Source organism: Pteronotus mesoamericanus, unplaced genomic scaffold (genome assembly GCF_021234165.1).
Source record: "Pteronotus mesoamericanus isolate MK-2021 breed Mesoamerican mustached bat unplaced genomic scaffold, CSHL_Meso_final contig_591, whole genome shotgun sequence".
In the NCBI taxonomy this organism is placed as follows: domain Eukaryota; kingdom Metazoa; phylum Chordata; class Mammalia; order Chiroptera; family Mormoopidae; genus Pteronotus; species Pteronotus mesoamericanus.
Genome location: NW_026555208.1, coordinates 1218836 through 1245461, shown reverse-complemented (window position 1 = coordinate 1245461; position 26626 = coordinate 1218836). Strand labels below are relative to the sequence as shown.

The following is a 26626-nucleotide window of genomic DNA, read 5'->3' as shown; positions in this document are numbered from 1 at the left end:
CCTTGTTTACCATTACATTCCTACAACTGCAAAGCTCTTAAATTATAATAAGCATGCAATAATTATTTTCTGATTGTAAGAATTGAAACAAATGAGTTGTAGTTAATTAATAAATGTCCTATTTTTCATGATGGGAAGGTTCCTGGATTTTTAACTCAGTCTTATCAGAGAGTGGAGAGCCCTGGAGACTTATTTTCTCTACAGTGTGCTAATAGTTGTTTCCCCACTTATTCCTCAGAGTTCTTTATATTGAACATTTCCAATTCATTCCCTCTTCAAAGATACAGAAACTGATTTGCAAAACAGTTAAGTATTTTGTTAGAGCACAAAAGAAAAGATGAGTAAAATAAGGGATAAATCCCAGATTTGGGGCACTAGACATTGAAAATGGACTTTTTCATTGGACTGATAAGAGATTATATAAAGGGTTTTCCTGTTGGAAGGATGATACTGTACCCAGAATGGCTATCTATGGTTTTGGGACCTGCGTATAATTTGTATTAGAAGTTTGCCCCACACCAATAGATTACTAGCCTGCACTCTAAGTAACGGACTGAGCACAAAGTTAGTGATTCACCGTGGAGAGAAGATGAAAAGAACTGACAAGCAAGACTGAACATTAAAATAAGGATCTGAAAAGAAAGGCTTTTTTGCATCTGAAGTCGGGGAGGTGGCAGTGGCAGTGAGAAATGTCTCCAGAGTTTTGCTATTTAAGCCAGCAACACATTCATTTAATTCTACAGACATTTACTGAAATAAGATCTCCAGGAATTCAAAAGTAAATAAAATAGTTTCTGTAGAAGTTTTAGGAGCTCTAGACTGAACTGCAAGGGTTTGTTTTTTGTAAAAATGAAATTACTGATCAAATTAGATTAAGACCCTGCTGTGAGACTCAAGTATACTACCATCCTGAATTCCACAATTCCCAAGTCACCAGTACTATGAGTAGAGGTGTAAGTTCCTAAGCTAGGAAAGTGTTAATTGGTCAAATTCTCACTCATGTCCTAGACTGACTTGGGATCATGGGATCTGAAGCCCATGGGTCCCTCTGGTTCAGAGGCCCTTTGTTCTAACTTGTCTCTAATCCCTGGAGAAAACAAAGGAAGTACATTTCCACTTCAGTCCTCCAAGCTCTGTTTTTTTGTCCTTCCCTACTACAAGCATGATCCTGTGTCTCTTTGGTTCCTGTGTCTGTCCTTACTGATCTTAGGACTGCTTCTTTCTTTTCCTTTGTTGTTTTGTTTTGTTTTACCTAATATTCCATTTGCTTAATATTAATAATCCATCTGGAAACTCTTCAATTTTAAATTTAATTTCATCAAAATATATTATCAGGTATCTCTATAAATTGCAATCATCTTCTCAGCCTGAGTTGTTCTCCCTCCTCCAAAAAATTTTGGCTTCTGGAACACACACAAAAAGTTCCTATAATGATTGGTAGTGATTTTAATAAGTTGATGTTGTAGACTGTATTTTCCAAAGATGACCACAATAATATATTCCATCTTCCATGTTTTTCTGCAGTGTGAATTTACCATTCCCATGTCAACAGTTGGAACTAATTCTACTTCCATTGAATATGGGCTGGTCTTAGGAATTTCTTGAAAAAGACTTCAGTGGAAATGACGTAAAAATGTTGCACTTTCTGCCTGAGTTTCTTGAAAGTCTTGATCACGGTATGCTCCCTGTAGGAACCCAGCTATTTTGTTATGAGAATCCCAAGCAGCATGGAGAAGCCATGTCTAAATATTCTAGTGAATGGCCCCAATTGAGATCCCAGCCAACAGTCAACAAAAACTGCCAGTTATATCAGTAAACCTTATTGAACATTCAGTCCAGGTGGAACTTCAGGGATCTGTAGCTTCATCTGACATCTCACTGTAATGCATGAGAAACTAACTGATCAAATCCAAAATAAAGAACTATGAGAAATAATAATAATTAGCTGTTTAAAGCCAATAAAATTGGGGACAGTTAGTTATAGCAATTAATAAATAAAGCAGAAATTGGTAACAAGAATTGGGGTATTGGTATAGCAGAAACCTGAAACATAACAACTGTAGAACAAGGGAGCAGGCATAAGCTAAAAGGAACTTGAGGAGGCTGTCGATGAAGGTTTGAAAGACAGTAAAGAAATTATCACCTGAGGCTGCAAAAAAAATGTATAAATAATCTACATTTGTAGAAACATTGGCAATACCATAGCTTGCAGTAATATGAAAATAAATACCTAATTAACTGATGGATTTGGACAGGTAGATTTTGAAGCAGAGTACTGAAAGTTCAACATTAATTTTGTGCCACATATGATAAGGTGCAGATAAAGAGACATGAGCTAAAATTAAAATATTTAGTGTTCAAGCAAAATTTAGAGTAAATACAAGGGAGTCATAGCTACATGGGTTCAAATTAAAAAAATGCCTTTTCCTCAGCCTCTCCAAATAGCAAAGAAATATGAATAGATAAATATTTGAGTGTATGCCTAATAAACCTTTTCAATTATAAAAAGAAGCTTCTAAGAGTCTTAAGGAAATTTCCCAGATTAACACAACTGCAGTCAAAATCAGACAGGGGGAAATCTGAAAGATATCTGTGAGTGTGCTTTCTGTGTGATGAAGAAAAAGCTAAAGGATTCATATAGAACTCACTTTTTAAAAAGATAAATGTACAGATGTAGGCATCATTAGCTTGGACTAAAAGGAACAGATTTAGTGCAAAATAAAAGGAAACCTTTGGATCTTCAACTTTCTTGAGCAGGTAGCAGGAAGAGAAAGGTACTCAGCTGTCAATGCAGGTCACTCTTCATTGAGAAGTAAATATGACGTAGAGTATAGAGCCAATTGTCCAGAGGTTGTAGCTAACAGCCAGGAAGAATCATTCCCAAGGAGCAGGATTGGATTCTTACTAAGAAACTGGTGGTATAGTTCTGGCTGTAAGTTAGAATCTTTAATGGACTAGTTGTGAGAGTTACACGACTCTAAAAATGATTATCTATTGTAATTATTCTATCTCTGTGTCACCATCGTATGTTGGCTATATAGACAGCTTATTTCTTTTTTTCTTTTTTTTTTGGTTCTTTGTTTTTTGTTTTCCTTTTATTTATTTTTTAATTTTATTTATTTTTTATTGTGCAATTACAGTTGTCCCCATTTTACCCCTATTATTCTCCCCCACCCTACCTACTCCTACCTCACACATTCAACCACACCCCACCTCATTGTTTTTGTCCATGTGTCCTTTAAACATATAGAGAGAAAACACATTCAATGAGCTGTATTTAAGGAATTGAGCCCAATGAGCCCTATTCACACTTGGCCCTGATTTAGAGGTTGAGATCCTGGACTTTGAAGTAAACCCATAATGAGAATGAGACTTTAGGATCTTAGAGAAGAGATTAATTTATTTTGCATATAGAAGAATAAATGCATTATTCTGGTCAGAGGGTGAAGTGTTTTCAGGTTTTATTTCCCAAAGATGGTTAAAATAATATTTTTCATCCCATATATTTTTCTGCAGTATGATCTTGTCACTCCTACAGGAGGTGCCATTGAATTCTATTCCTCTTGTATCTGGGCTGGCCTTGGCAACTTCCTTGAGAAAAGAGAGCAATTGATGTGACATTTCAGGATTTTCAAAGCTAGACTGTAAGAAGCATGTATCTTCTCATTAACATTTTTGGGCATTTGCTTTTCTTTTGGACACTCTTCCTAGAACACAGCCATCATTCCTGAGATTCCCAGACCACGTGGAAGGTTCATTTTGTTGACAGCATGTCTGAGCTCTTAGTTAATAGCCAGAGTCAATTCCATCAATTAAGCTTAGAGTTGACTACGTCTTTATTCAAAATCAATTGCAGCCACATGAGAGATCCCAAATGACAACTACCCACCTGACCCCAGTAAATCTGTAGAATTATAAGATATAATAATAGAATGTTTTAAACCATTACATTTTGGGGTAATTTTGTGACACCAGAGTCACAAAACAATGTGATTCTCTGTACTCTAAGTTTTTCTCCAAATATCTTGACCATCCTACCTAATCTTAATTCCTTGGAAAACCTTAAAACTGTATTCATAATAAATTGATCCTATTAATTTTTTACATTTTCTCATTTATTTCTTCTCCTTACCACCATTAATCTTATGGTTTATCTTTAGAATTACTATTTAATACAAACACTTCCCATTCTGTATTTCTCTCTTCTCCTTCTCCCTTTTTCCCTCCATAACACAAACATATATCTACCATGTGTACACACACACACGCACATCCACACACACACACACACACACACACTTTATTGAGCTTTTTTAGCAACTCTTTCTGAATTTAACTCTCCACTCATTTTGTACTTGTTGCCAGGGGATGAAAGTTGTGAAAGTGCTGATACAATATTTTAAATTTAGAATTGCTAAACTCAAGAACATGTTTAGTTAGAAAATATGTAATTTGAGAATAAAAAGAGAAACTATTAGTGTATTCGCTTAAACCAGGAATATAAAACTGGACTTCCCTAAGCAAAAAGGGATACATGCCCACCTACTTTTTATGTCTCACAGCAATTATATTACATTTCTTTCCATTTTATCTCACACTTTTTATATGATTATTTTATACCTTTTCTCTCCTCAAACCTCCAATACCTTTCCCATCATCATTTTTAGTCATCGGTGGTCTTGTTTTCACTTGCCTGGAAACAGAGAGGCAAAAAGGAGAAAAGTTCTACAGACATCCACCACTATGCCTCTCACCTATCTATGTCCACATCTTCATTTTTACTTTTCCTCTGGTTACTACGGATGCTAAGATACAATTCTTTATCTGTGCACTAAACTCCATTGTCTAATGTCTACTTAAAAAAAATCATCTCAACAATTCTTTCCTCATTCTTAAATTATCATTCTTCTCTCTCCATTTGATCTTTCTCCATCAATATAGAATTTTAATAATATTTCTCTAATCTTAAAAATTTTTCTTGACTATTTTCCCTCTAGCTATTATCCCACTTCTCTAGTTCCCTTTGCATCTCAATTCCTTGGAAGAGTTGTCTATATTTACTAGTTCTAACTTTTCTCTCCCATTCTGTCTTCAACTCACTCATACTCAAACATTACCACTTCACAATTCTGTCTTTGTCAAGGTCAATAATGACTGCATTTGCTAAAAATAGTGGCCTCAGTCCTCTTATTTGTTGATTTATCATCAGTACTTATATAGTTGACTATTTCCTTCTGTTTGAATTGTTTTCTTTACTTTACTGCAGTGTTTTGTTTTGTTTCTCTCCTACCTCATTGCCACTTCTTATTTTATTTAATTTAGTTCTTCCTCATCATGTCATTTTTATTAGGGATTAGTTTTTGGTGCTCTTTAAATATGTTCACTCTTTCCTTGGCAGATGTGGCTCAGTTGGAGTGTCCTCTGGTAATTCAAAAGGTTGAGAGTTCAATCTTCTGTCAGGGCACATGCTTAGATTCCTGGTTGGGTCCCAGATTGGGGAAGGTTGGGGCATGTGCAAGAGGCAACCCATCAATATTTCTCTCTTACGTTGATGTTTCTCTCCCTCCCTCTCTCCCTTCTTCTCTCTCTTTCAAATCAATTAAACATGTCCTTGGGTGAGGAATATATATATATATTCCTTTTTAAAAATTTCATTTAACTTAACAGTTTTAAGTATTATTATGATAATTCTGATTAGGAAATGTATATCTCCAGTGTGGACCTTTTCTTTCAAGTTTTGACTCATCTCTTCAAGTCACAATTTTTAACCCTTATCCTGCTTTAAAAAATGCCCAGCCTTTAAGAAAAGATTCTAATATGACTGATGTTATTCCCCAGATATCTTATTTGAAAATTTACCTCTACTTTAAGCAGCTGGAACCACTGGTGCTCTGAGCCAATTTCATATTGCATTTTAATTTTTCTTCTTTTTTTCATTTGTATTTTAAATAATTCACTACTTTTGGTCTTTTAATGGTTTATCTTTAGAATTACTATTTAATACAAACACTTCCCATTCTGTATTTCTCTCTTCTCCTTCTCCCTTTTTCCCTCCATAACACAAACATATATCTACCATGTGTACACACACACACACGCACATCCATTTGTATTTCAAATAATTCACTACTTTTGGTCTTTTACTTTTTATTCAGATTATATATTTCTTATCATACTATTGTTATTCCAAATCCCACACAGCACCTTCCTTGCTCTCAATCCATTTCACCATCTTCCTGAGCTTTATTACTGTTGTTGTAAACTTTATTTTCTCTCACATATGCCAAGTTTCTATCCCTTACTCTCATTATTTTCTCCTTCATTTAACCTCACATAAGCACTCTTCTTTCTTAAGTCAGTTCACATTGTTTTTCCTTTCTTATAAGAGTCTTATTTCTTATATTTATTTACTGTATATAATATATATATTACATATTTACTGTATGTAGTGGCAACTACAATGAACTGGGTGGGAACTACAACAGTATGAAAAAGGAAGTAGAAACTATAAACAAGAACCAGTAAGAAATGAAGAATACCATATCTGAAGTAAAAAAAAAAATACACTAGAACTAATCACAAACAAGCTGGATGAAGCAGAGGCCAAATCAGTAAGCTGGAAGACAAGATAGAAAGAAATATCCAGGTAGACAAGCAACACAAAAAAAGACTAAAAATATAAAAGGGCAGTTTAAGGTAACTTCACGACAATATGAAATGCAACAACACTCGAATCATAGGAATACCAGGAGAAGAAAAGGAGCAAGGGATAGAAAACCTGTTCAAAAAAATAATGACAGAAAACTTCCTTAACCTGGAGAGGGGAAAAGCCACACAAATTCAGAAAGCACAGAGGATCCCTATCAACATGAACCCAAAGAGTCCCACTCCAAGACACATGATAATTAAAATGGCAAAATGCAAAGCCAAAGAGAGGATATTAGAAGCAGCAAGGGAGAAACAGATAGTAACCTTCAATGGAGCTCCAACAAGGCTAGCAGCTGATTTCTCAACAGAAACACTACAAGCCAGAAGGGAATGGCAAGAAATATTCCAGGTAATGAGAAGCAAAGGCTTGCAACCAAGAATACTCTGCCCAGCAAGGTTCTCAATGAAAATGGAAGACGAAATAAGGAGTTTCCCAGACAAAAGAAGGTTAAGAGAATACACCTCCACCAAACCAGCATTGAAAGATATGCTAAAAGGATTGTTTTTAAGAAGATGAATAAAAAGAATGGGAGAGAGAAGAACACGGGTACAAAGGTGAAAAAGAGGAATAAGTATCTATCAATAATAACCTTAAATGTAAATGGATTAAATGCCCCAATCAAAAGACATAGGGTAGCTGAATGAATAAGAAAACATCACCTGCATATATGCTGCCTACAAGAGACCCACCTCAGAAAAAAAAGACCTACACAGACTGAAAGTGAAGGGTTAGAAAAAATATTCCAAAAAAATGGACAGGAAAAAAAAAGCCACGGTAGTAATGCTTAAATCAGACAAAATAGACTTTAAAACAAAAGACATAAAAAGAGACACAGAAGGACACTTCATAATACTCAAGCAAAGAATCCATCAATAAGACAAAAACATTGTAAACATATATGCACCCAACATAGGAGCACCCAATATATAAAGAAAATCTTGGAGGACTTCAAGAAAATATAGACAGCAATATGCTAATAGTAGGGCATTTTAACACCCCACTGTCAAAAATGGATGGATCTTCCAAACAAAACATCAGCAAGGATATTGTGGTATTGAACAATGCCCTAGATCAAATAGACTTAACCAATATATATATATAGAACCTTTCATCACAGAGAAGCAAAATACATGTTCTTTTCAAATGCACATGGAACATTTTCAAAGATAGACCACATGATGGACACAGAACAAGCCTCAACAAATTCAAGAACATGGAAATCATATTAAGCATTTTCTTGGACCACAAGGGCTAGAAACTAAAAACAAACCTCAAGGAAAAAACTCAGAAAACATTTCAATTCATGGAGACTGAATAGCATGCTATTAAACAATGAATGGGTTAATAATGAGATCAGGGAAGATATCAACAGTTTTCAGGAAAAAAATGAAAATTAACACACAACAATCCAAAACCTATGGGACACAGTAAGGCAGTCCTGAGATGGAAGTTCATAGCAATACAGGCTTACCTAAAAAAGATAGAAACATTTCAAATAAACAATCTAACCTTAAAGCTATAATAACTGAAATAACAACAACAAACACAACCCAGAGTAAGTAGAAGAAAGGAAATAATCAATATAAGAGCAGAATTAAATAATATAGAGAATTAAAAAAACAATTCAAAGGATTATAAATCCAGGCGGTATTTCTTTGAAAAGATATACAGAACTGACAAGGCTTCAATCAGACTAATCAAGAAGAAAAGAAAGAGGACCCAAATAAATAAAGACAGAAATGAAAGAAGAGAAATGACAACTGATACCACAGAAATACAAAGGACTGTAAGAAATTACTATGGATGACTATATGCCAAGAAATCTGAAAACCTCAGTGAAGTGGACAAATTTTTAAAAATATATAATCTTCCAAAATCAAGAAGAAGCTGAAAGCCTGAACAGACTGATAACAGCTAGTAAAATTGAGGCAGTAATCAAAAAAACTCCCAGCACACAAAAGCTCTGGACCAGACAGTTTCACAGGAGAATTTTATAAAACATTTCTGGAAGAGCAAACCCCTGTCTTTCTCAGACTATTCCAAAAAATCCAAGGAGAGGGAAAACTCCAAAACTCTTCTTATGAGGCCAGATAAAGGCACAACAAAGAAAGAAACCTAACCAAGGAGTTAAAAGACCTATACTCAGAAAACTACACAACACTGAAGAAGGAAATTAAGGAAGACACAAATAAGTGGAAGCATATATCATGTTCATGGATTGGAAGAATTAACATCATTTAACTGTAATACCAAGAGCAATTTATAGATTCAACACAATCCCTTTTTAAATTCCAATGACATATTTCACAGATATAGAACAAACATTTTGAAAATTTATATTGAACCATAAATGACTCCAAATAGCCACAGCAGTTTTGAGAAAAAAAACAAAGTAGAAGGAATCACAAAACCTGATATTAAAGGCCACTATAATCAAAACAGTCTGGTACTGGCATAACAACAGACATATCAATCAATGGAACAGAACAGAAATCCCAGAAATAAAACTGTGCCACTATGGTCAACTAATATTTGACAAAAGGTGCAGGAGCATAAAATGGAATAAAAATAGCCTCTTCAATAAATGATGCTGGGAAATCTGGACAGCTATATGCACAAAAAAAAAAAGAAAGAAACTCAACTTACACCATACACCAAAATAAACTCAAAATGGATAAAGGGCTTAAATAAAAGTTGTGACACTGTAGTAGTCCTAGAGGAGAACATAGGCAAGAATATTTCAGGTATTCCATGCAGCAATGTTTTTGTTTTTTTTTAAGATTTTATTTATTTACTTTTAGAGATAAGGGAAGGGAAAGAGAAAGAAAAGGAAAGAAACATTCATGTGTGAGAGATACTTCAATTGGTTGCCTCTTGCACATCCCCAACCAGGCACCTGGCCCACAACCCAGGCATGTGTCCTAACTTGGAATTTGACCAGGAATTTTTCAGTTCACAGGCTAGCACTCAATCCACTGAGCCACAACAGCTGGGGGCACACAACAATGTTTTCTTCACTACATCCCCTAGAGCAAGGGATATAAAAGAAAGAATAAACAATTGGGGCTACATCAAATTAAAAACTTCTTCATGGCTAAAGAAAATGTCAGCAAAATGAAAAGAGAACCAGATGTATGGGAAAATATATTTGCCAATCATGCCTTAGACAAGGGTTTGATCTCCAAAATACATAAAAAACTCACATGACTCCACACCAGGAAGACCAACAATTCAATTTAAAAATGGGCAAAGAACGTAAACAGATACTTCTCCAAGGAGGACATACAGAGGGCCCATAAACACATGGAAAGATACTCAGCATCACTAGCCATTAGAGAGATGCAAATTAAAACCATAATTAGATACCACTTCACACTGGTAAGATTGACCATCATAAACAAATCAACAAACAAGTGCTGCCGACAATATGGAGGAAAGGGAGCCCTAGTACACTGCTGGTAGGGATGCAGACTGGTGCTGCCACTGTGGAAAATAGTATGAAATTTCCTCAAAAATTTAAAAATGTTACTGTCTTTTGTTCCAGCAATTCCATTGCTGGGAGTATACCCTGAGAATTGTGAAAAAACAATTCAAAAGAACCTATGGACTCCAATGTTCATAGCAGCACAATTCACAATAGCCAAGTGCTGGGAGCAGTCTAAGTGTTCATCAGTAATGAACAGATCAAAAACTGTGGTATATTTACACAATGGAATACTATGTAGCAGAAAGAAAGAAGGAAATCCTACCCTTTGCAACAACTTGAATGGAACTGGAGAACATTATGCTAAGTGAAATAGGCCAGGTAGTGAAAGACAAATACCATATGATCTCACCTATAAGTGGAACCTAATCAACAAAACAGACAAGTGAGCAAAATAGAAGCAGAGACACAGAAATAAAGAACAAACTGACAGTGACCAGAAGGGTGGGAAGGGCAGATAACAGGAGAAAGAATGGGCAGGGTCAAGTCAAGGAACATTGTTAAAGGACCCATGGAAAAGGGCAACGAGAGGGGTTATTGAATGTGGGAGGTGGGGATAGGTAGGGCAGGGTGAAAGTAATAGGGGGCAAATGTGGACAACCATACTTGAACAATTAAAAAATTTTGTTTTAAATGTGCAGGTCTTTTCTGTTGCATATAAAAATTCAGATTTTTCTTTGTAACTAGGTGCTTCATCCTGAATTGGGTATTACAGGAAATATAAAGACATGAGTGTCCTTGGAGAGTCTTTTGTCCATAATTCAAGAGCACAGATCATTTCTGGTGAGTCAGGCTTTCAGTCATAATAGCAATGGGGTGACAGGAAGGCAGAGGTAAAAGGAAAAATTTAGAGATTAACTTCTCCCATTTCCATGGATTAGCACTAAGGTATAAATGTGTGCATACATACAGAGATACTGGAAATTTCCATTTTGGAATATTTTGTCTCATTAAAGTTCATCCAAAGTGAGGAAGCTGGGAATTCCTGAAGACAATCAGGACTGAGAGAAGACAATACCTATACAAAGAGCACATTTTTTTCTGAACTTGATTAGGGAAGGGTTGGAAATAAAAATGCAGAAACACATTGGGATCCCATCAAGTCCTGAATATATTGCCCTCCTATTTCATTGGAAGATTTTCACTTGTTCTTGAAAACGTTCAGCTCCCTACAAATGTAGGGTTGACCTGAGCTATATAAGACTTCCATACACCATTAAGAGACCTCACAATGGTACTTCTGATTCATTGTGTCACTATGGATAATAAGTTTTTAAAACTGAGCAAACAGAGCTAATATATAAATTAAATTATAGTGAAATAGAATTACTCCAGAAAAATCGGAAAACAAAGACTCGGTAGCTAGAAATGGTAGGAACATTTATTTTACGATTGCTAAAATTTAAAGAAAATTGTAATTCTTTCATCAAGTGATTTTATTTCTTAAAGCAAGAGTAATGACATTGAAAATAAACTGATAGTATTTTTTTTTAATTATGTATTTCAGTCACAGTGAGACTTCCTAGACTTATGTGACTTTTTCTCTCCTCCAAATAGGAAAGTTTTCCATCATGACTTTTTCAAATAGGTTTTCTATCCCTTGCTCTTCTTCTCCTTCTGGTATCCCTATTATATGGATATTATCACATTTCAGGTTGTTCTGCATTTCCCTCAATGCCTCTTCATTCTTTTTGAGTCTTTTTTCATTTTCTTGCTCTTTCTGGGAGCTTTTTTCTACCTTGTCCTCCAGCTCATTGATTCGGTCCTAAGTTTCATCTAGCCTGCTTTTGATTCCTTCTACTGTGTTCTTCAACTCAGAAATTGTGTTCTTCATTTCCTCTTGTCTCTTATTGACAGTTCTTATCTATGTTCTTTTTCATGCTGATATAGTTTGCAGTAAGTTCCTCATCGTTTCCCTGTAGTTTTTTGTAATTCCTTCTGAGCTCACTGAATTCATTGAGCTTCCTTAGAACAGTTGTTTTGAACTCAATATCTGATAGTTTACTTGCCCCTATTTTATTTAATTCTCTTTGTGGAGATTCCTCCTTTCCCTTTGACTGGGGGGTGTTCCTTTGTCTTTCCATTATTTGTGAGACTCTTCTTTTCTGCTTTTGCCTCTTAAATTAATCAGTTTTGACTTCCTGATATTGGGGTGTGAACTTCTAAGGTAGGAGACCACTGTTTTTTCCTTCTGGATCTGCCTCTGATGATGTCAGATGTTGACCCTGCCTGACTTTAGGTAGTCTGTTGGAGACTTCCAGGAATCTACTGTCCGTGGTTGTCTCCTTCAGCTGCTAATCTAGTCACTCTGCACTTAGCAGATGAGCTTAGGGACACCACAGGGCGGGGCAGAGTCCCTTGGGGTAGGGGGTTATTGGGTTCTCTCACACTGCTGCTGCTCAGGGGAGTGGTCTGCCTGAACCAAATGGTTGCTGCTGCATGGGGGATGAGTCAGCACTGGGATTCTGCTGGCTACTCTCTCAGTTCTCTCCCCAAAGTCTCCTTTCCCACTCTTTCCTCAGGTGTTTCTAGCCCACTCTGCCCCCACCTTTGCCAATGCCCAGGGTAAGTGGCCGCAAATAAAAATTTATGCGTTGACCCTTTAAATGGCTTTTTGCATCTCCAGCCGCCTGTCTCTGGCAGAGAGCAACCCTGCCACTTTTCATAGCCAGCTATTATCTATGAACTTTTTGGGTTCTGGTGCTGTGGGCTAGAGATCCCTACTTGTGGTTTAGTCCCCACTCTCCTCAGGGGGGTCCAACTCGCTGTTTCAATATGTTTCTGGTGCTGCCGCTCGTTGGGTGCCCCACCCGCCTTCTCAAGTCTCTACCACACTCCTTACCAGTTAGGTTGTGCTAAAGCTGATTCTTCTGTCTGTCTGAGGTTATAAGGCTCCTCTTTCACTATTGTTCAGTTGTTTTTTCCAGGTGATTTCTCCTCAATTTTGTTGTAATTCCAGATTGGTCCTGGGAGGAGGTCAGTGTGACCTCATTCCTCTCATTCCTCTGCTGTCTTGATTCTCCAGAAGCATTTTTATTTGTATTGAGATGGTGCTGATATCTCATTTGTCTCAGATCCACAGAAATGACAACATTTCAGTTGTCCCTGGGAGGGTCCAGAGTAATGTGAACTGTAGAAATATTACAGGGTTGGGTGAGGGATATGATGTACCTTTATTTGTGACATTGTAGTGTGATCTTGAGAATAATGTAAGTGGAAACTGGGAAGAATTAGTTCTGTTCTTGGGAATAGGTATAATACTGCTGAAGCATAATATTTATGTGTGTGTTGGAAAGGAGATGTAGGTTTTAAAACATGAGACAATAAACACAAAATTCTGAAAGAAGGTGAGGACAAGGGGTTTATGATACTGTGATTTCTCCTTACCCCAACAGAAGTGCACATCTAGGTTTTCTAAAAGGTACAAAAAAATTTAACCTTGTGGAAGTACAACATGAAGCTTTTGGCACTTGGACATAAGGTTTATTTAGGAGGAAAACATTAGGGCCATGATATTTTCCTCATGTTCATAAGGCTCCTCCTGAGATTATTTGAATAATTCATGGATTGTTCATTTATTCAACATGAATGTAAAGTGATGTACTATTTCTTGTCAAGCATTATGCCATAATTGGGAAAAGCAAAGATGAGTAGTTATAGTATTCCTCAAGAGGTTTACATGACTTCTGCTTAGGGTACAAGAAACAAATGCATTAACGTAGGCTTTTCTCAAATGCCCTCATTTAATACACTATCTATAAATGACCTCATGCACTCCCTAAATTTAACATGTATAATTGCTTTCTAAGTTTCATTTTTACTCTATTTTGTCACTTAAATGCAGGTCCCTTAATATATTCCCTAATTGAGAAGCTACAGGAACCAGTAACTTAGGATGCTTCATATGTACCTTACACCAAACAAATTGTCTCTTCCTTTATACTCCTTTGTTCATGTTACTAATATCTCTTCAGTCACTGTCCTGACAATACAATATTTCCTTGCATTTCATTCTCTACCAAACTGGTTTAGTCCACACCATTATCGGTTGTTAGTCATCAGAGCTTCTTTATCATCACAGGTCTATTTCCTTGAATACATATGTACCAATATATTTGGTCTCCTCTATCTCAGAATATCCTCTTCCATGATGCTGAAAAGTAGGTAAACTACTGGGTTTACACACACACACACACACACACACAATCGCTTTGCTCTCTGTTTTAGCACTTTGTTCCTGTATGCTGAAAGACAGCTAAAAGTGGCTGAAGTAGGGAAAGAGAATTTGGGGGACAGTTTTAACTTTAATCAAAGATTAATTTTGAATTAAAACTCTAGCATCAGGATTTGGTCTGTGCCATTCTCCAATTCTATTTAGGCTTTCTATATTGACTTTCTCCTCAGTTCATAAATAAAACATGAATCTCCTTCCATAAATTCCATTAAAAAAGAGAACTTGTCTTCCCAGTTATAGAAAGTAATTCTGAGGCCTGCATGGCACTCGCTTACATTGGATCAAGTGCCCATATTAAAGCATCACCATGTTGTTGCTGTGATATAGAAAGCAATATTGGAGACAAGTATCGATATTTTAGTGGAATTAATTTAGTATCAATCTGACGTAGATCATCATAAAATACGATGCATATAGTATTTAGAAGAGCAACCACCATAAACATAGGAAATAGTAAAACTTAAAATTTTATACTAAAAATATCTGTTTAACTCAAAAGAATCTTGTCAATGAGAATGAAAAACAATAAAAACAAAAACAAAAAAAAAGGGTAAGAAATAGTAGGAATATCTTGGGTACGGAGAGATGACCTGAGAAACAAGAAGTCCCAGAACCACATCCAGCTCCTCAGCCAGGAGTAGCAGTTCTGGGAAGAGGTGTTCCCACAACATCTGGATGTAAAAACCAGCATGGACTCAGCCCAGGTGGGATGGAGGGCTAATGAAAAATCTGGCATCTTCTTTGAGGGCTCTGGCACAGAGTCATTCACTCACAGACACTTGTCTGAAGCTCCAGAGAAGAGACAGAAACTTGTAAAGCACCAGAGACATGGGAGAAACTGAATTGCCTGGCTTCAGGTGGAGGGCTGGTGTGGCACCTCTTCCAGGGACTAACGTGCTGGCAAGCCCCGTTGTTCTCTTGTGGAGCCCTGTGTGCACACAGCCAGTGGCACAGGCCAGGGACAAATCTGAGACTCCATTAACCAGGTTAACACCACTCGTGCCCCATCCTGGTTATTCTGAGACCTCATTGCACCCAATTCAAGCCCCTGACCGAATCTCTTTCGGAGGGTAAGGCACACAAGCAGCTGGCCTGCCAGACTGTGCTCCAAATTTTCCTAATATCTCTCAAGTTCCATAAATTTTATACTATGGCAGTATAAAATAAGCAGTGGCTGGCCTCAGTGTGCTTTCCCTATTGCCAAGTGGCCCCAGACTGGCAGTAGTGGCAGTTGATCCCGGTGAACAGCACAGCATCTCCAAGGCACCTCCATGCCCAGCACAGGCAACCACCAACCACAGGTCACTTTGTGGCTCCTAATAGATGGTGTTGGACCAGACAAAGGAAGTGGCTGACTTGGCTTACACCAGATCCCCTCCAAAGAAGCCCTGGTGGCCAGCTTCAGACTGATGAGAGTACCACCTTATTAGAGCCACAAATGACACACCCGCAGGGAGGACACAGCAGGCTCAGGAGCCCCACTCAAATGAACCCCACTCCATGGAGTCAGCTTCTTCACTGTAGTCAATGCCAATCCCCACAGCCACTCATCCTCAGGGTCAATCCCAGCCACAGATGTGTCAACAGTAACTAAGGCCTGACTACAGCAGGAGAACACACACAACCCACACAAGGAACACACCTGGAGCTCTGTGCTCATGTGAACACAAAAACGGCAAAAGTTACTACTACATAAGGCCACTCAGCCAAGACTGGGAGATAGGGCAGGTATACCTAATACATAGAAACAAACACAGGGAGGCAGCCAAAATGAGAAGACAAAGAAACATGTCCCAAATGAAAGATTAGGATAAAACTTTAGAAAAATAAGTAAACAAAATAGATGCCAGATGCAGAATTGTAAACACTGGGTATGAGGAGGCTCACTGAACTTAGGAAAAGAACAGATGATCTCAGTGAGAACTTCAAGAAAGAGGCAGGACCCACAATGAAGCAGATAGAAAGCACAAAAAAAAGACTGAGTAAGAAATGAAGAATGCAGAGAGAGAATCTTAAAAGCAGCAAGGGAAGAGCAGTTGGTTACCTATAAAGTTTCCTATAACATTATCAGCTGATTTCTCACTGGAAACTTTGCTGGTCAGAAGGGATTGGCATTAGTTAAGTGAAGAAAAGCAAGGACCTACAACCTAGATTACTCTAGCCAGCAAAGCTATCATTTAGAATTGAAGGAGACAGAAAGATATTCCCAGGTAGGAAAAAGTTGAAGGAGTCCACCACCACCAAACCAGTTTTACAAGAAATGTTAAAGGGACTTAAGAAGAAGAAGAAGAAGAAATCAAATGGCATCAATAGACCCTTTCAAAGAATGAATAAACAATACATATTCTTTTCAAATTTATATAAAAATTTTTGTATATATATATTTTAGATCATAAAGAAACTGTCAATACATTTAAATATTGAAATAATAAAATATATGAATTTTGATTACAAAGGAATTAAAATTAAAACATACAGAGGAAGAAAAAGTAAAAAATCACCAGGTGTTTGTAAATTAAACAATAATTTCAAAGATACCAAGGGTTGAACAACAACGAACACAATCACAAAGGAAACTTGAAAATAAGTTAAATTGAATCAAATTAACAGATAATTCAGACATATAGAATATAGCGAAAACAATGTATTTATATCATTAAAATGATAGAGGAAAGATTGTGTCATTTAGTGGTCTAAATCCTCACTTTGAGAAACTAGGGTAACAAATTAAACACAATACACACACATGCACAGACACACTCATGTATGCATGTGCATACACAAAGGAAACAATAGAAGAGCAGAAATCAATGATATAGGGAGGTTAAAAATAGATAAATCAATAAAACAATAAAGGTTTTTTAAAATTTTATTGTTCAAATACATTTGTCTCTATTTTCCTCCCACCATTTTCCCCTGCCCCACCCATCCCAACCTCCCACCCTCAATCCCTTCCCCACTTTGGCTTTGTCCATGGGTCCTTTATACATGTTCCTTGACTTGACCCTTCCCTTCCTTCTTCCCATTACCTCTTGTTACTGTTGGTTTGTTTTTTTCTTTCAATGTTGATGGTTATATTTTTTCTTGCTTGTTTGTTTTGTTGATTAGGTTCCACTTATAGGTGAGATCATATGGTATTTGTCTCACACCCTGGCTTATTTCGCTTAGCATGATGCTCTCCAGTTCCATCCATGCTGCCACGAAAGGTAGTAGCTCTTTCTTTCTTTCTGTTGCGTAGTATTCCACTGTGTAAATGTACTAAAAAAAGAAAATCAATAAAGTTAACCAAACATAACGACAACAACAACAAAAAAAAACCAAATCACCTTATATGAAATAAAAGACTTACATTACTGTGAGTAAAAATGAAAGAGTTTCTAAGGGATTATAATGGCTAACTTCATGTTTACAAATCTGACAATTTACAATGGACATATTTCTACAAAAATGTACATTATCAAAGCTGACTGAAGAAATGTTAAAAAACTTAAGAAAACTTAATATTATATTTATATTTTATACCTTTCTAAAAAAGGAAGGTCCAGAGTAGGATAGTTTCACTGGTGAGTATATTCAATAATTAAGGAATAAATAATACGAATCTTTCATAATTGCTTATTCAAAAAATACAGAAGAGAAAAATCTCAACACATTCTATGAGAAAAAAAAGGAAACTAAAACTCACGGGTCATGAGGAGGTATCTGAAAAAGGTGCTTGGCAAGATCACAGATATACAGGCCTATAGAACATAATTGGAAACAATGAATCTTCTCTCCACAGTCAAATTTTTGCACTGCAATTGATATATTAATAAAAACAACTTTTCCCCTTGTTATTCATGCATTCAATTATTCCTATAACCTCTGAAACAGATGGAGGAAAAGTTTACTGCAAGACCATGGGAACCTCAGTGTCACCATCAGAAACAGCACAGACACACAGCAGAGCAGAAACTTAATCCTCATTTTCCTCAAGCTCAGGGGCTGGGGCTTCTTCCCAAGTCTCACCTGCAGCATCTTTACTGTAGATCTTTGCAACCAATGCTCCAGCGCTGAGATAAGATCTCTCCACTGCCTCTGCTTCACCAGCTCACTCTCAGCCTGTTCCAGGACACAGAAAATATCTCCCTCCTGCTTCGCCAGCTTCTGCAGCTCTGTCTGCTCCTCAGTGTCCTGGTTGCCTCTCAGTTTTTTAAAACAATCCTTGACAATTTGACTTTCATTTTGTATTTTATTCTTCAGGAATGACAGAGACAGAGAGAGATTCAGGACATTAGGCAGGGATTCAGGTCTGGCCTTCTGGGGGCCAGAAAAAAAGAAGTATTTGGTTTGGAAGTTCTCACAGGGAAGGGAGATGGACATTGGAGAGCGATTCCTGGGAAGGTTGATTTTTGCTATTACCTTCTCTCCATCACATTGCAAAATAATAGCCTCGAATTGCATTACTGATGCCAACCCTGAAGCAAAATAGGACATCTGCGTTTGGCTCAGCTCTCACACAGCTGCCCAGGAGAGTCATGCCTCCTGCATTACTCCTGACTCCCACACCCGCTTTCAGCTAACTTTGAGTGCTGGGGGACAGAGCCATGAACCACTGAATATTGTCTTCCCCTGGAAGAGTTCAAGGCTCAAAATAATGACAGAAATGAACGTGGGAGTCACTAGCCATTCTCACCAGAGTCTCTCTGAGAATCATTCACTTACAAATAATCTGCGTTAACTTTTGACAGGTTCTATTTCAGCCCCCTCCCTATCAGGAAAAAGATAAAGAATGCCCGATCAGTGACTAGGCGTATCAACAATCAAGGAACAAAAGGAAAAGAGCTCCTTGCTACTAACGCTCAAGGACCTGCCCAGATCCCTGTCTAACTCCCTCAGGAAGAGTCTCCTCCTACCTCCCACGAAGTCCTCTCTTCTCTAATGTCAGCTTCCAACTTCTCAGTTTTGCTGCTTTGCCATCAGCCTGTCCAGAGCTGCCTGCAGCTTTCCCTGTGAGGGAGGAATCACACCAGGGTTGAGCGATGGTCTTTCTCAACATCAGAATAGAGCAGGGGTCCCACCAGGGAAGCTTGCCTGAGCTCCTGAGCTCCTCCTCCTGTTTCAAACACTCTCCCCTTGCCCTCCCCGCACCTACGGTCCCACCCTGGTCAACTGCAGGAGGTGAGCAGTGGTCAACAAGCGAAGCTAGCCTGAGCTTTGCCTCCGGTCCCCCCACCCCACCACAGTTACCTGAGCTGTGCTTCCTATCCTTGCCCCTGGCCCTCCGTGGAAAAACAGGTCCCTGAAGCCAAAAAGGTTGGGGAACACTGGAAAGAGGACAAATAAGGAAAAAATCAAGGTGGCCTCCGAAGAGACTAGAGTTCACAGGAACTGTGAAACAGAAATTAGAATCTGTGACTTGAAGGAAACCTCATGTGGTGAATGTGTTCCATAAGACTCATGTGATAGAAGTAACCATTCCCATGTCAGAAGACTAATTCTGTTTGTTCTAGAAGAAGAAACCTGATCCTGTAGTTAGGAAAGAATTTAGGTATCAATCCACCCAGCTGCCCAGTTACCCTCCTGTTCAAAAGGGCAGTGACAGCTGTACTTGGGCACCAAACCTCCACCTATTAGCACAAGCTATAAAAATATCTACTTCCTGCGTGAGTCTGCACATCATTTTGTAACTGTGTGGAATGTACCGAAATGTCCTTCAGGCCTTGGAAGGTGAGCATAAGGAGATACGTGATCAAAGTGTAACAAGGGGGTCAGCTAAGAGGAGCCCCAGGGCCCACCCATAAGTCTACCTTGAGGGCTGGGAAAAGCAGCAACACAAGGATTGAGAGTTACTTTGCATATTGGTAACAGCAAGCCACCTTCATACCTATATGCAAAAACGGTTATTTTGCATACCAAAAACAGCAGGCTAGTCTCCCAGGCTGAATGGAGCCAGAGAGGTATGCATAACTTTAACCTATGATTACAGTGCCTGCACAAGAACTTGGAGATGGTTCACTCCAAGCCACGGGGCCACACCTGCCTGGATAGCTATGGCAGCCAAGAAATGCAGAGAATATGGGAGTGCTAGCAGGTGTAGCAAGTTGTGGGAGGAGTCAGAAATAGGGTCACAGAAAAGGTTCCAGGCAGGGATTTAAACTAAAGGTGGCTGCCATAAGGGACGTGGGGAACAATGTGAGACCATGTGGGAAGAAAAGGGATGAAAGGACTCTCGCTGGTGGGCCATGAAGAGGTGTCATATGGTTTAAAACTAAGAACTGGAGATCGTGTGACACAGCTGATGGTGCTGTGGACTTCAGTTTTTTTCCTTCTGGAGGACAGTACTTCTGACTGGCATATTCTGAGACTGGCCTGACTGAGCGGAGCAGGAAGGCAGGACTGTGTGTGTTTGTGGGTGTTTTAAGGTGACTTTGAAATTTAACGGCAACATTCCACCATTACTATAAACCTGTATAACTTTTGAATAAATAGTTCCTTTCCTATTCACCAAAATCTGGTATTGAGAGCCACAGTTTATACTGGCAGCGTGCAAGGATGGACCTACAACAGAAAGACCCTGGGAGGTGAGGCTTGTTTCTATAACAGTATCTTGGCCCCCAAATGGGACCATTCTGTTACAAAAGTACAGATTTCCCATCAAGTACTATTTTCCAACCTGTCTTTTCTCCATCCCATTACCTGGTACTTCTGGGCAGCCTCCTCCATAAGTACTGTGCTGTGACCTCGGTGCTCCTGAGACCTCTTGCAAAGCCAGCAAATGAACTTCCCATCCTCCTTACAGAAGAGCAGTGGCTTCTCTCCATGGTGCACACACAGATCTGTCTTTTGCTCCTCCTCTGGGCTCAACTTGGCCTCCCTAATTGTCTCTACTGTGTTGACCACATGCTGATTAGGCTGCAGGTTTCCAGGCTGGTAGCTGATTCCACACAAAGGGCAACTGTTCTCTCTCTCTTCACTGACTATGGATGTCTTCTTGTTTGCAATGATACAGGCTTCACAGAAGGTGTGCCCACAGTCGAGGCTCAGGGGTTCTGTTAGGATGCCCAAGCAATGAGGCAGGTCATCTCTTCATTTATGTTCACCAGGATTCCTGAAGCCATCGCAGCTGCTCCCCTGCTCTGTCTGTCCCGACCTGAGGCTCCTCTGGCTCACAAATTGCTGCCAGATTGGAAAGGTCAAAGGATGTCTAGTAAGAAAGATAGGAATAAATGATAATAAATGTGTAGAAATCTGACAGGGCAAGAACACATATTCAAAGACAAAAAAGAGAAAGTAGAGAGACAAGGAAAGGAGCTTGGTGACCTGGTAAAAAGGACAATTCATAACAATTTTAAATACTTTTAGTTCATCTGACATGACAAATTTCAATTTATCCGTGCAATGGTTGTTACTGTCCTTCACTTTTACAGAACAGAAGGATTGTCTGAGCCTTTTCTACCAAGATCCTTGTGTGACCCAATATTGCACTCACTTCTTTCCCATGGACAAAACACAGCCTTGATGATAAAAGTCACCAAACCTCTTAGGCGTCTGGGTTTTTATGCCTGCTTTTCTCTCAGCTGGCAATGCTGCTTCTGGTATGAGTAGGACTCACTCTCATCCTTCAGTTAACTCTCTCCTTACACGTTCATTTATCAGGAAAACCTCCTCTTACTTGCTTATTTACAGTGTAAACATTGCCATCATTTGCTGTATGTTTGAGTTGATTTCTCTTATTATCATGATAATATAATAAACAAATAAACTAATGCCCACAAACAAAAAGATGAGTCTAAACAGAGAGTTTAAGCCACCATGACCCTGACATTCACCTGGAAAGTGATTAAATAATTAGCCAGATTTTTTATACACACATACACACACACACACACACACACACACACACAAGATGATGTGGAAAACACTACTACAGAGGTGTGCATGTTGTTGGGAAATCAAATATTTGGGGCAGATAATTGTTTGTCTACCAATTCCAACTTGAAATCATAAGGGTTGAACTGAAAGCTGAAGAAGATGAAGGAAATATGGCATACAAGTGAGGAACAAATGGAGTAGGTAAGGAAATGACCTGTTCATAAAGACATACTGCCTTGTCTGAGTTTAGAAATGACAGTGTAGCATGTGTGGAGAAAATAGCTAGGCCTTTGGTATCACATGAGTCTGCAGTGACCACAATGTATGGCACTTCATCAGTTATGCAACATTCAGGGGCTCTTTTCCAACAGCAAAGGAAATTATCCATGTCTTCCCTTAGAGAAGGGGTACATAATTAGTTTTCCCTTGTGTGGTGGTGTGTTAGATGGATCCACTGTGGAAATGGGTAGTCGGATGCACCCACAGTTGCCCAGGGGAGAGATGATGGCAGCTTCGAGGACAAGGAAATGAAGCAAATGGAAGGGAGGGAAAGAGAGTGAGACATAGGATGAGGTTGGAGGAATGGTTGTCATTCAGATTAGCCACCTGGGATCAGAGTCAACATCAGTATCTTTCTGGAAAGGTAATATCGCCTTACTCTTCTAATAAGTTGGTTACTTGGTTTTGAATTTGTTTTCTGAGAAACTTATGAGGCTATTGTACATAAAGTATAAGGTTTATTGTACAATAAAGTGGTCTTGCAAAGCCATATTATTGCCACCAAAGACAGCCTGATGTGGAAAATGCATTTGGAGGAATCCCTATAGTACTGAAATGCCAGTTAGTAAGCTTAGACTTTGTTTTCTGTTAAGAGGATTGTTACCTTTATAATCAAAAGTGTCTCTTTTAGGCCCTTGAACCCTGTGCTTACAAGCTTTCACAAGGTAAATAGTACACTGTAGCTCTAGGATTATGTAACCTAAGGTGGTTTCACACATATCCACTAAGTCTGGCTTCTTAAAAAGCTGAGAGAACAGGAATAAAGGACCTTCTATAACTGTGAAGACCATCACTGAGAGCTCAACTGAGGCAGCCCTATTTCCTGTTCCGTATCCCTAGCTCAGCTAAGTGACCTGGAAGTTTATATTTTATCAGGTCACATGAAGGAGAATGAAGATCCAAATTGGAAACGATGCTGATAGTCAGTCGAGAGGGTCTCAGAATGGTAGTAAAGTGCTGCTCATTCTCCCACAAGGACTCAGGATAGTCCTGTGGCCGCAGTTTAGCCTCAGGGGTTCCCTTAGGGGACCCCTAAGTAAAGGGGACTAGGAAGCAAAAAGAAAAGAAAGAAAGAAAAAGATCTCAGTAGATATTCATGTCTCAATGGTTGCCAAACTTTGATGGAAAAAGAAATATCTACACTATGAGATAGGTTTTCTTTTTGCTCTGTGCTAGGAAGGGACATGTTATGCAGGCTGTATGAGGATGAACTCAGATCTACCAACACTGTCACTGGTGCCATGTGCATCACACATGAAGGGAGCCTGACAAGGAACGAGGCTGGAGGAGAACCAGACGTGTATCGAGCAGATGTCAGGATACTGAGAACAGCCCAGAGGCTGGACGCAGGTAGCCCCTGGCTGCAGAGAATGTTGTCTATATCAGACTCTAATGAACAGCAAGATCAGAGGTAGGCATTGCATCGAGGGTAGATATTAAATGATGTCTACCCCTGTGTATGACTCAAGCATGATCCAAACATGCGGAAGGAACTTTCAATTATTTGCTTTCTCCTTCAAGAATCAACCCATCTTGAGATTAAACAAAAGCTTATAGAGAGGAAGGAGCAGAATAAGCATTCGTCCCGGGAGCTGAAGAATTTACTTTTATAGTGTGGCTACAAGGACCTAAGGTCAAATCATTTGCTACTACAGGACACAGAAAAGAAAATGCAGAGGAGTTTGAGTCCTCACAGATGGAGATTCACCCCCCACAACTTGAGCAGTGACTACAGGGCTCCAGAGCAGGCAGGGAGACAGGGAGATAAGAAAACTCAAGTTTTCTTATCTGTCCTGCAAATTTATTGCAAATGCCTAGACTATCCTTGAGAACCTATGGGTTGGTGCCCCAGATCAGGCTGCCCAATCCGGGGACTTGTGCCCCAGAGATGAGCCCACAGGACATCTATCTGCCTTCAAAAACGAATAGGGCTTATGTCCAGGAGAACCCTAAGGGTGTAGGACACAGGGGTCCCTCTCTTAAATGGCCCCTGCACAGTATTTAAAGGATTTACAGAACTGGCCCCAGGACACGGGGCAGAAGCAGAACTTTGAGGAGTACATAGACAATGAGGGGTTTCCATCTCCTGCAGGAGGAGTGGAGCCTGTTGGACTCTCACCCGAGGCTGAGATGTGGGCGTCAGGGGCGACAACAGCCTTGATCCAGGCACCACCTTGCAGCGCAGGGCCGCATCTCCCTGAAACCTGCAGGTGCCGCTGGTTAGGCCTGCCCCTTCCCCCTGCTGCGGCCGCGCAGCCAGACCCGACTGCGGAGTGCGCGCGCCCCACTCCTCCCGCCTCCCAGGGCCATCACCTCCGCGCCACAATCGGGACTCTACTGAAGCTGCCCCGCCACTGCGGCCCCGTCTGAGCCTTTGGTCCCGGACATCCCCCACCGGGGACGCCCCTTGAGCGCCTGCCTGTTGTGGCGGGCCTGGGACGGGGTGCGGCTCTGCGCCCCAAGGTCTGAAACACTGGACCCCAGAGTCCTTGGCAGGCTGCCGCCCTCCAAAGCCCTGCACAGAGAGCAGAAGGAAACTCACCCCCAATCTTCCTGGGAAGAAGCCTATGCACTTGTTCTGGAGTTCCAGCCTGAGGCGCAGTCCTGGGCAGGATTCACTCCGCAAGCCAGAGGCCACGGGGATCGGGAAGAGCAGAGTGAAAATGAAAGCTAAATTCTTAGGGGAGCCTCAGGGAAGGAGAAAATCTGTGGACCAATGAGGGGCCTTCACATAGCGCCCTTGAAAAATACCCCGCCTTTGTGCCTGGGCCAGGGAAGCCAGCGACTGCATTCTTAATCCTTGCTCAGCTCTGCTCCGTGAGGCTGTTCTCACGGCTCCCAGAGTGATTCGCCCTTTGGAGAACTAGGCTTACCTAAGCTGTGTAATGCCACGCACACCAACCTCCTCTTGCTCCCTTAGAAACGAGGTGTCTGAGGAGGAATAAAGTCTGTCTTTCACCACAGTGAGAACCCAGGCTGCAGGCTCACCCAAGGCTGCGATGCCGGCAGCTCTCCCCTGCCCTGTGTCTACCAGCTGAAGGAAGGGAACCTGCCAGTTTGTGTCCTGTCAGGTCACGGGAGGGGGAATGGCTGCTCAAATCTGAAGTGACCTCAGGCGGTCAGTCAGAGGGCCTCTCCCAGACTGGCAGCAGGTGATGCTGACTTTCAGAGCCTGGATTCAATATGGACAAAATGACACTTTGCCTAAGCGGACTGCAGAGCTCAAACCCATGAAGTGTGTTCTGCGGGCAATGTCATTAAATACTATTTAACAAAAAAATCTCTATAATCCTAGAATAATAAAAAGCAAAGAAGAAAGTCATTGTGATGAAAAATGTTATGGGCTAACAGGACTGGCCACAGGGTCTCCAGATTAAACATTTCTGAGTATAACTGTGAGGCTGCTCTTTCCAGATAAGATCAGCATTTGGATCTGCGGTCTCAGTAAAATAGGTTGAGGGCCTGAGCAGGAGAAAGAGGCAGAGAAGAAAGAAAGGAGTTCCTTTTGCTTCCTGCCTGCCTGCTGGAGTTGGGGTGTATATTTCTCTGCCCTTCAATTGGGATTTACTCCATTGACTACTCAGGTTCTCAAGGTTTTAAACTTGGACTAAATTATACCTCCAGCTTCCCTGGATCCCTAGCTACAGACAGCAGGGCCTGGAACTATTCAAAGGCCATAATCACATGAGCCAGTTCCTGGTAATCAATCTCCTTCATGTGAACGAAGGATGTATAAAATATTGGTGCTGTTTCTCTGGAGAACTCTGACTAATAGAGTATGAAATAATTCCAAAATTGGGTATTAAATGATACAAGTGAACTGTGATAATGATAATGACTCAGGTAAACAGTGCAATTTCAAAACATGTATTGGGGCAGTTAAGGGTATAAGGAGAATGCTGTAGAGGTGATAATGCACAAAGTCATTCTTAATCCACTGAAAGAAGGTCAGATAAGGAGAATCCAGAGTAAAAAAAAAAAAAAGTATCTTTGACTGTATCTACCATCTGAGTTAGCCTCGGGTGTAGCTGTTTCTTTAACAGGAGAAGAGGTGGTTACATAATTA

The 26626-nt window shown here is 39.7% G+C and overlaps 1 pseudogene; it reads right to left on the bottom strand.

Annotated features, from left to right (window-relative positions):
• Positions 1-17434: 17434 nt before the first annotated feature.
• Positions 17435-25173, bottom strand: LOC129076508 (tripartite motif-containing protein 5-like; annotated as a pseudogene).
• Between the last annotated feature and the right edge of the window lie 1453 nt (positions 25174-26626).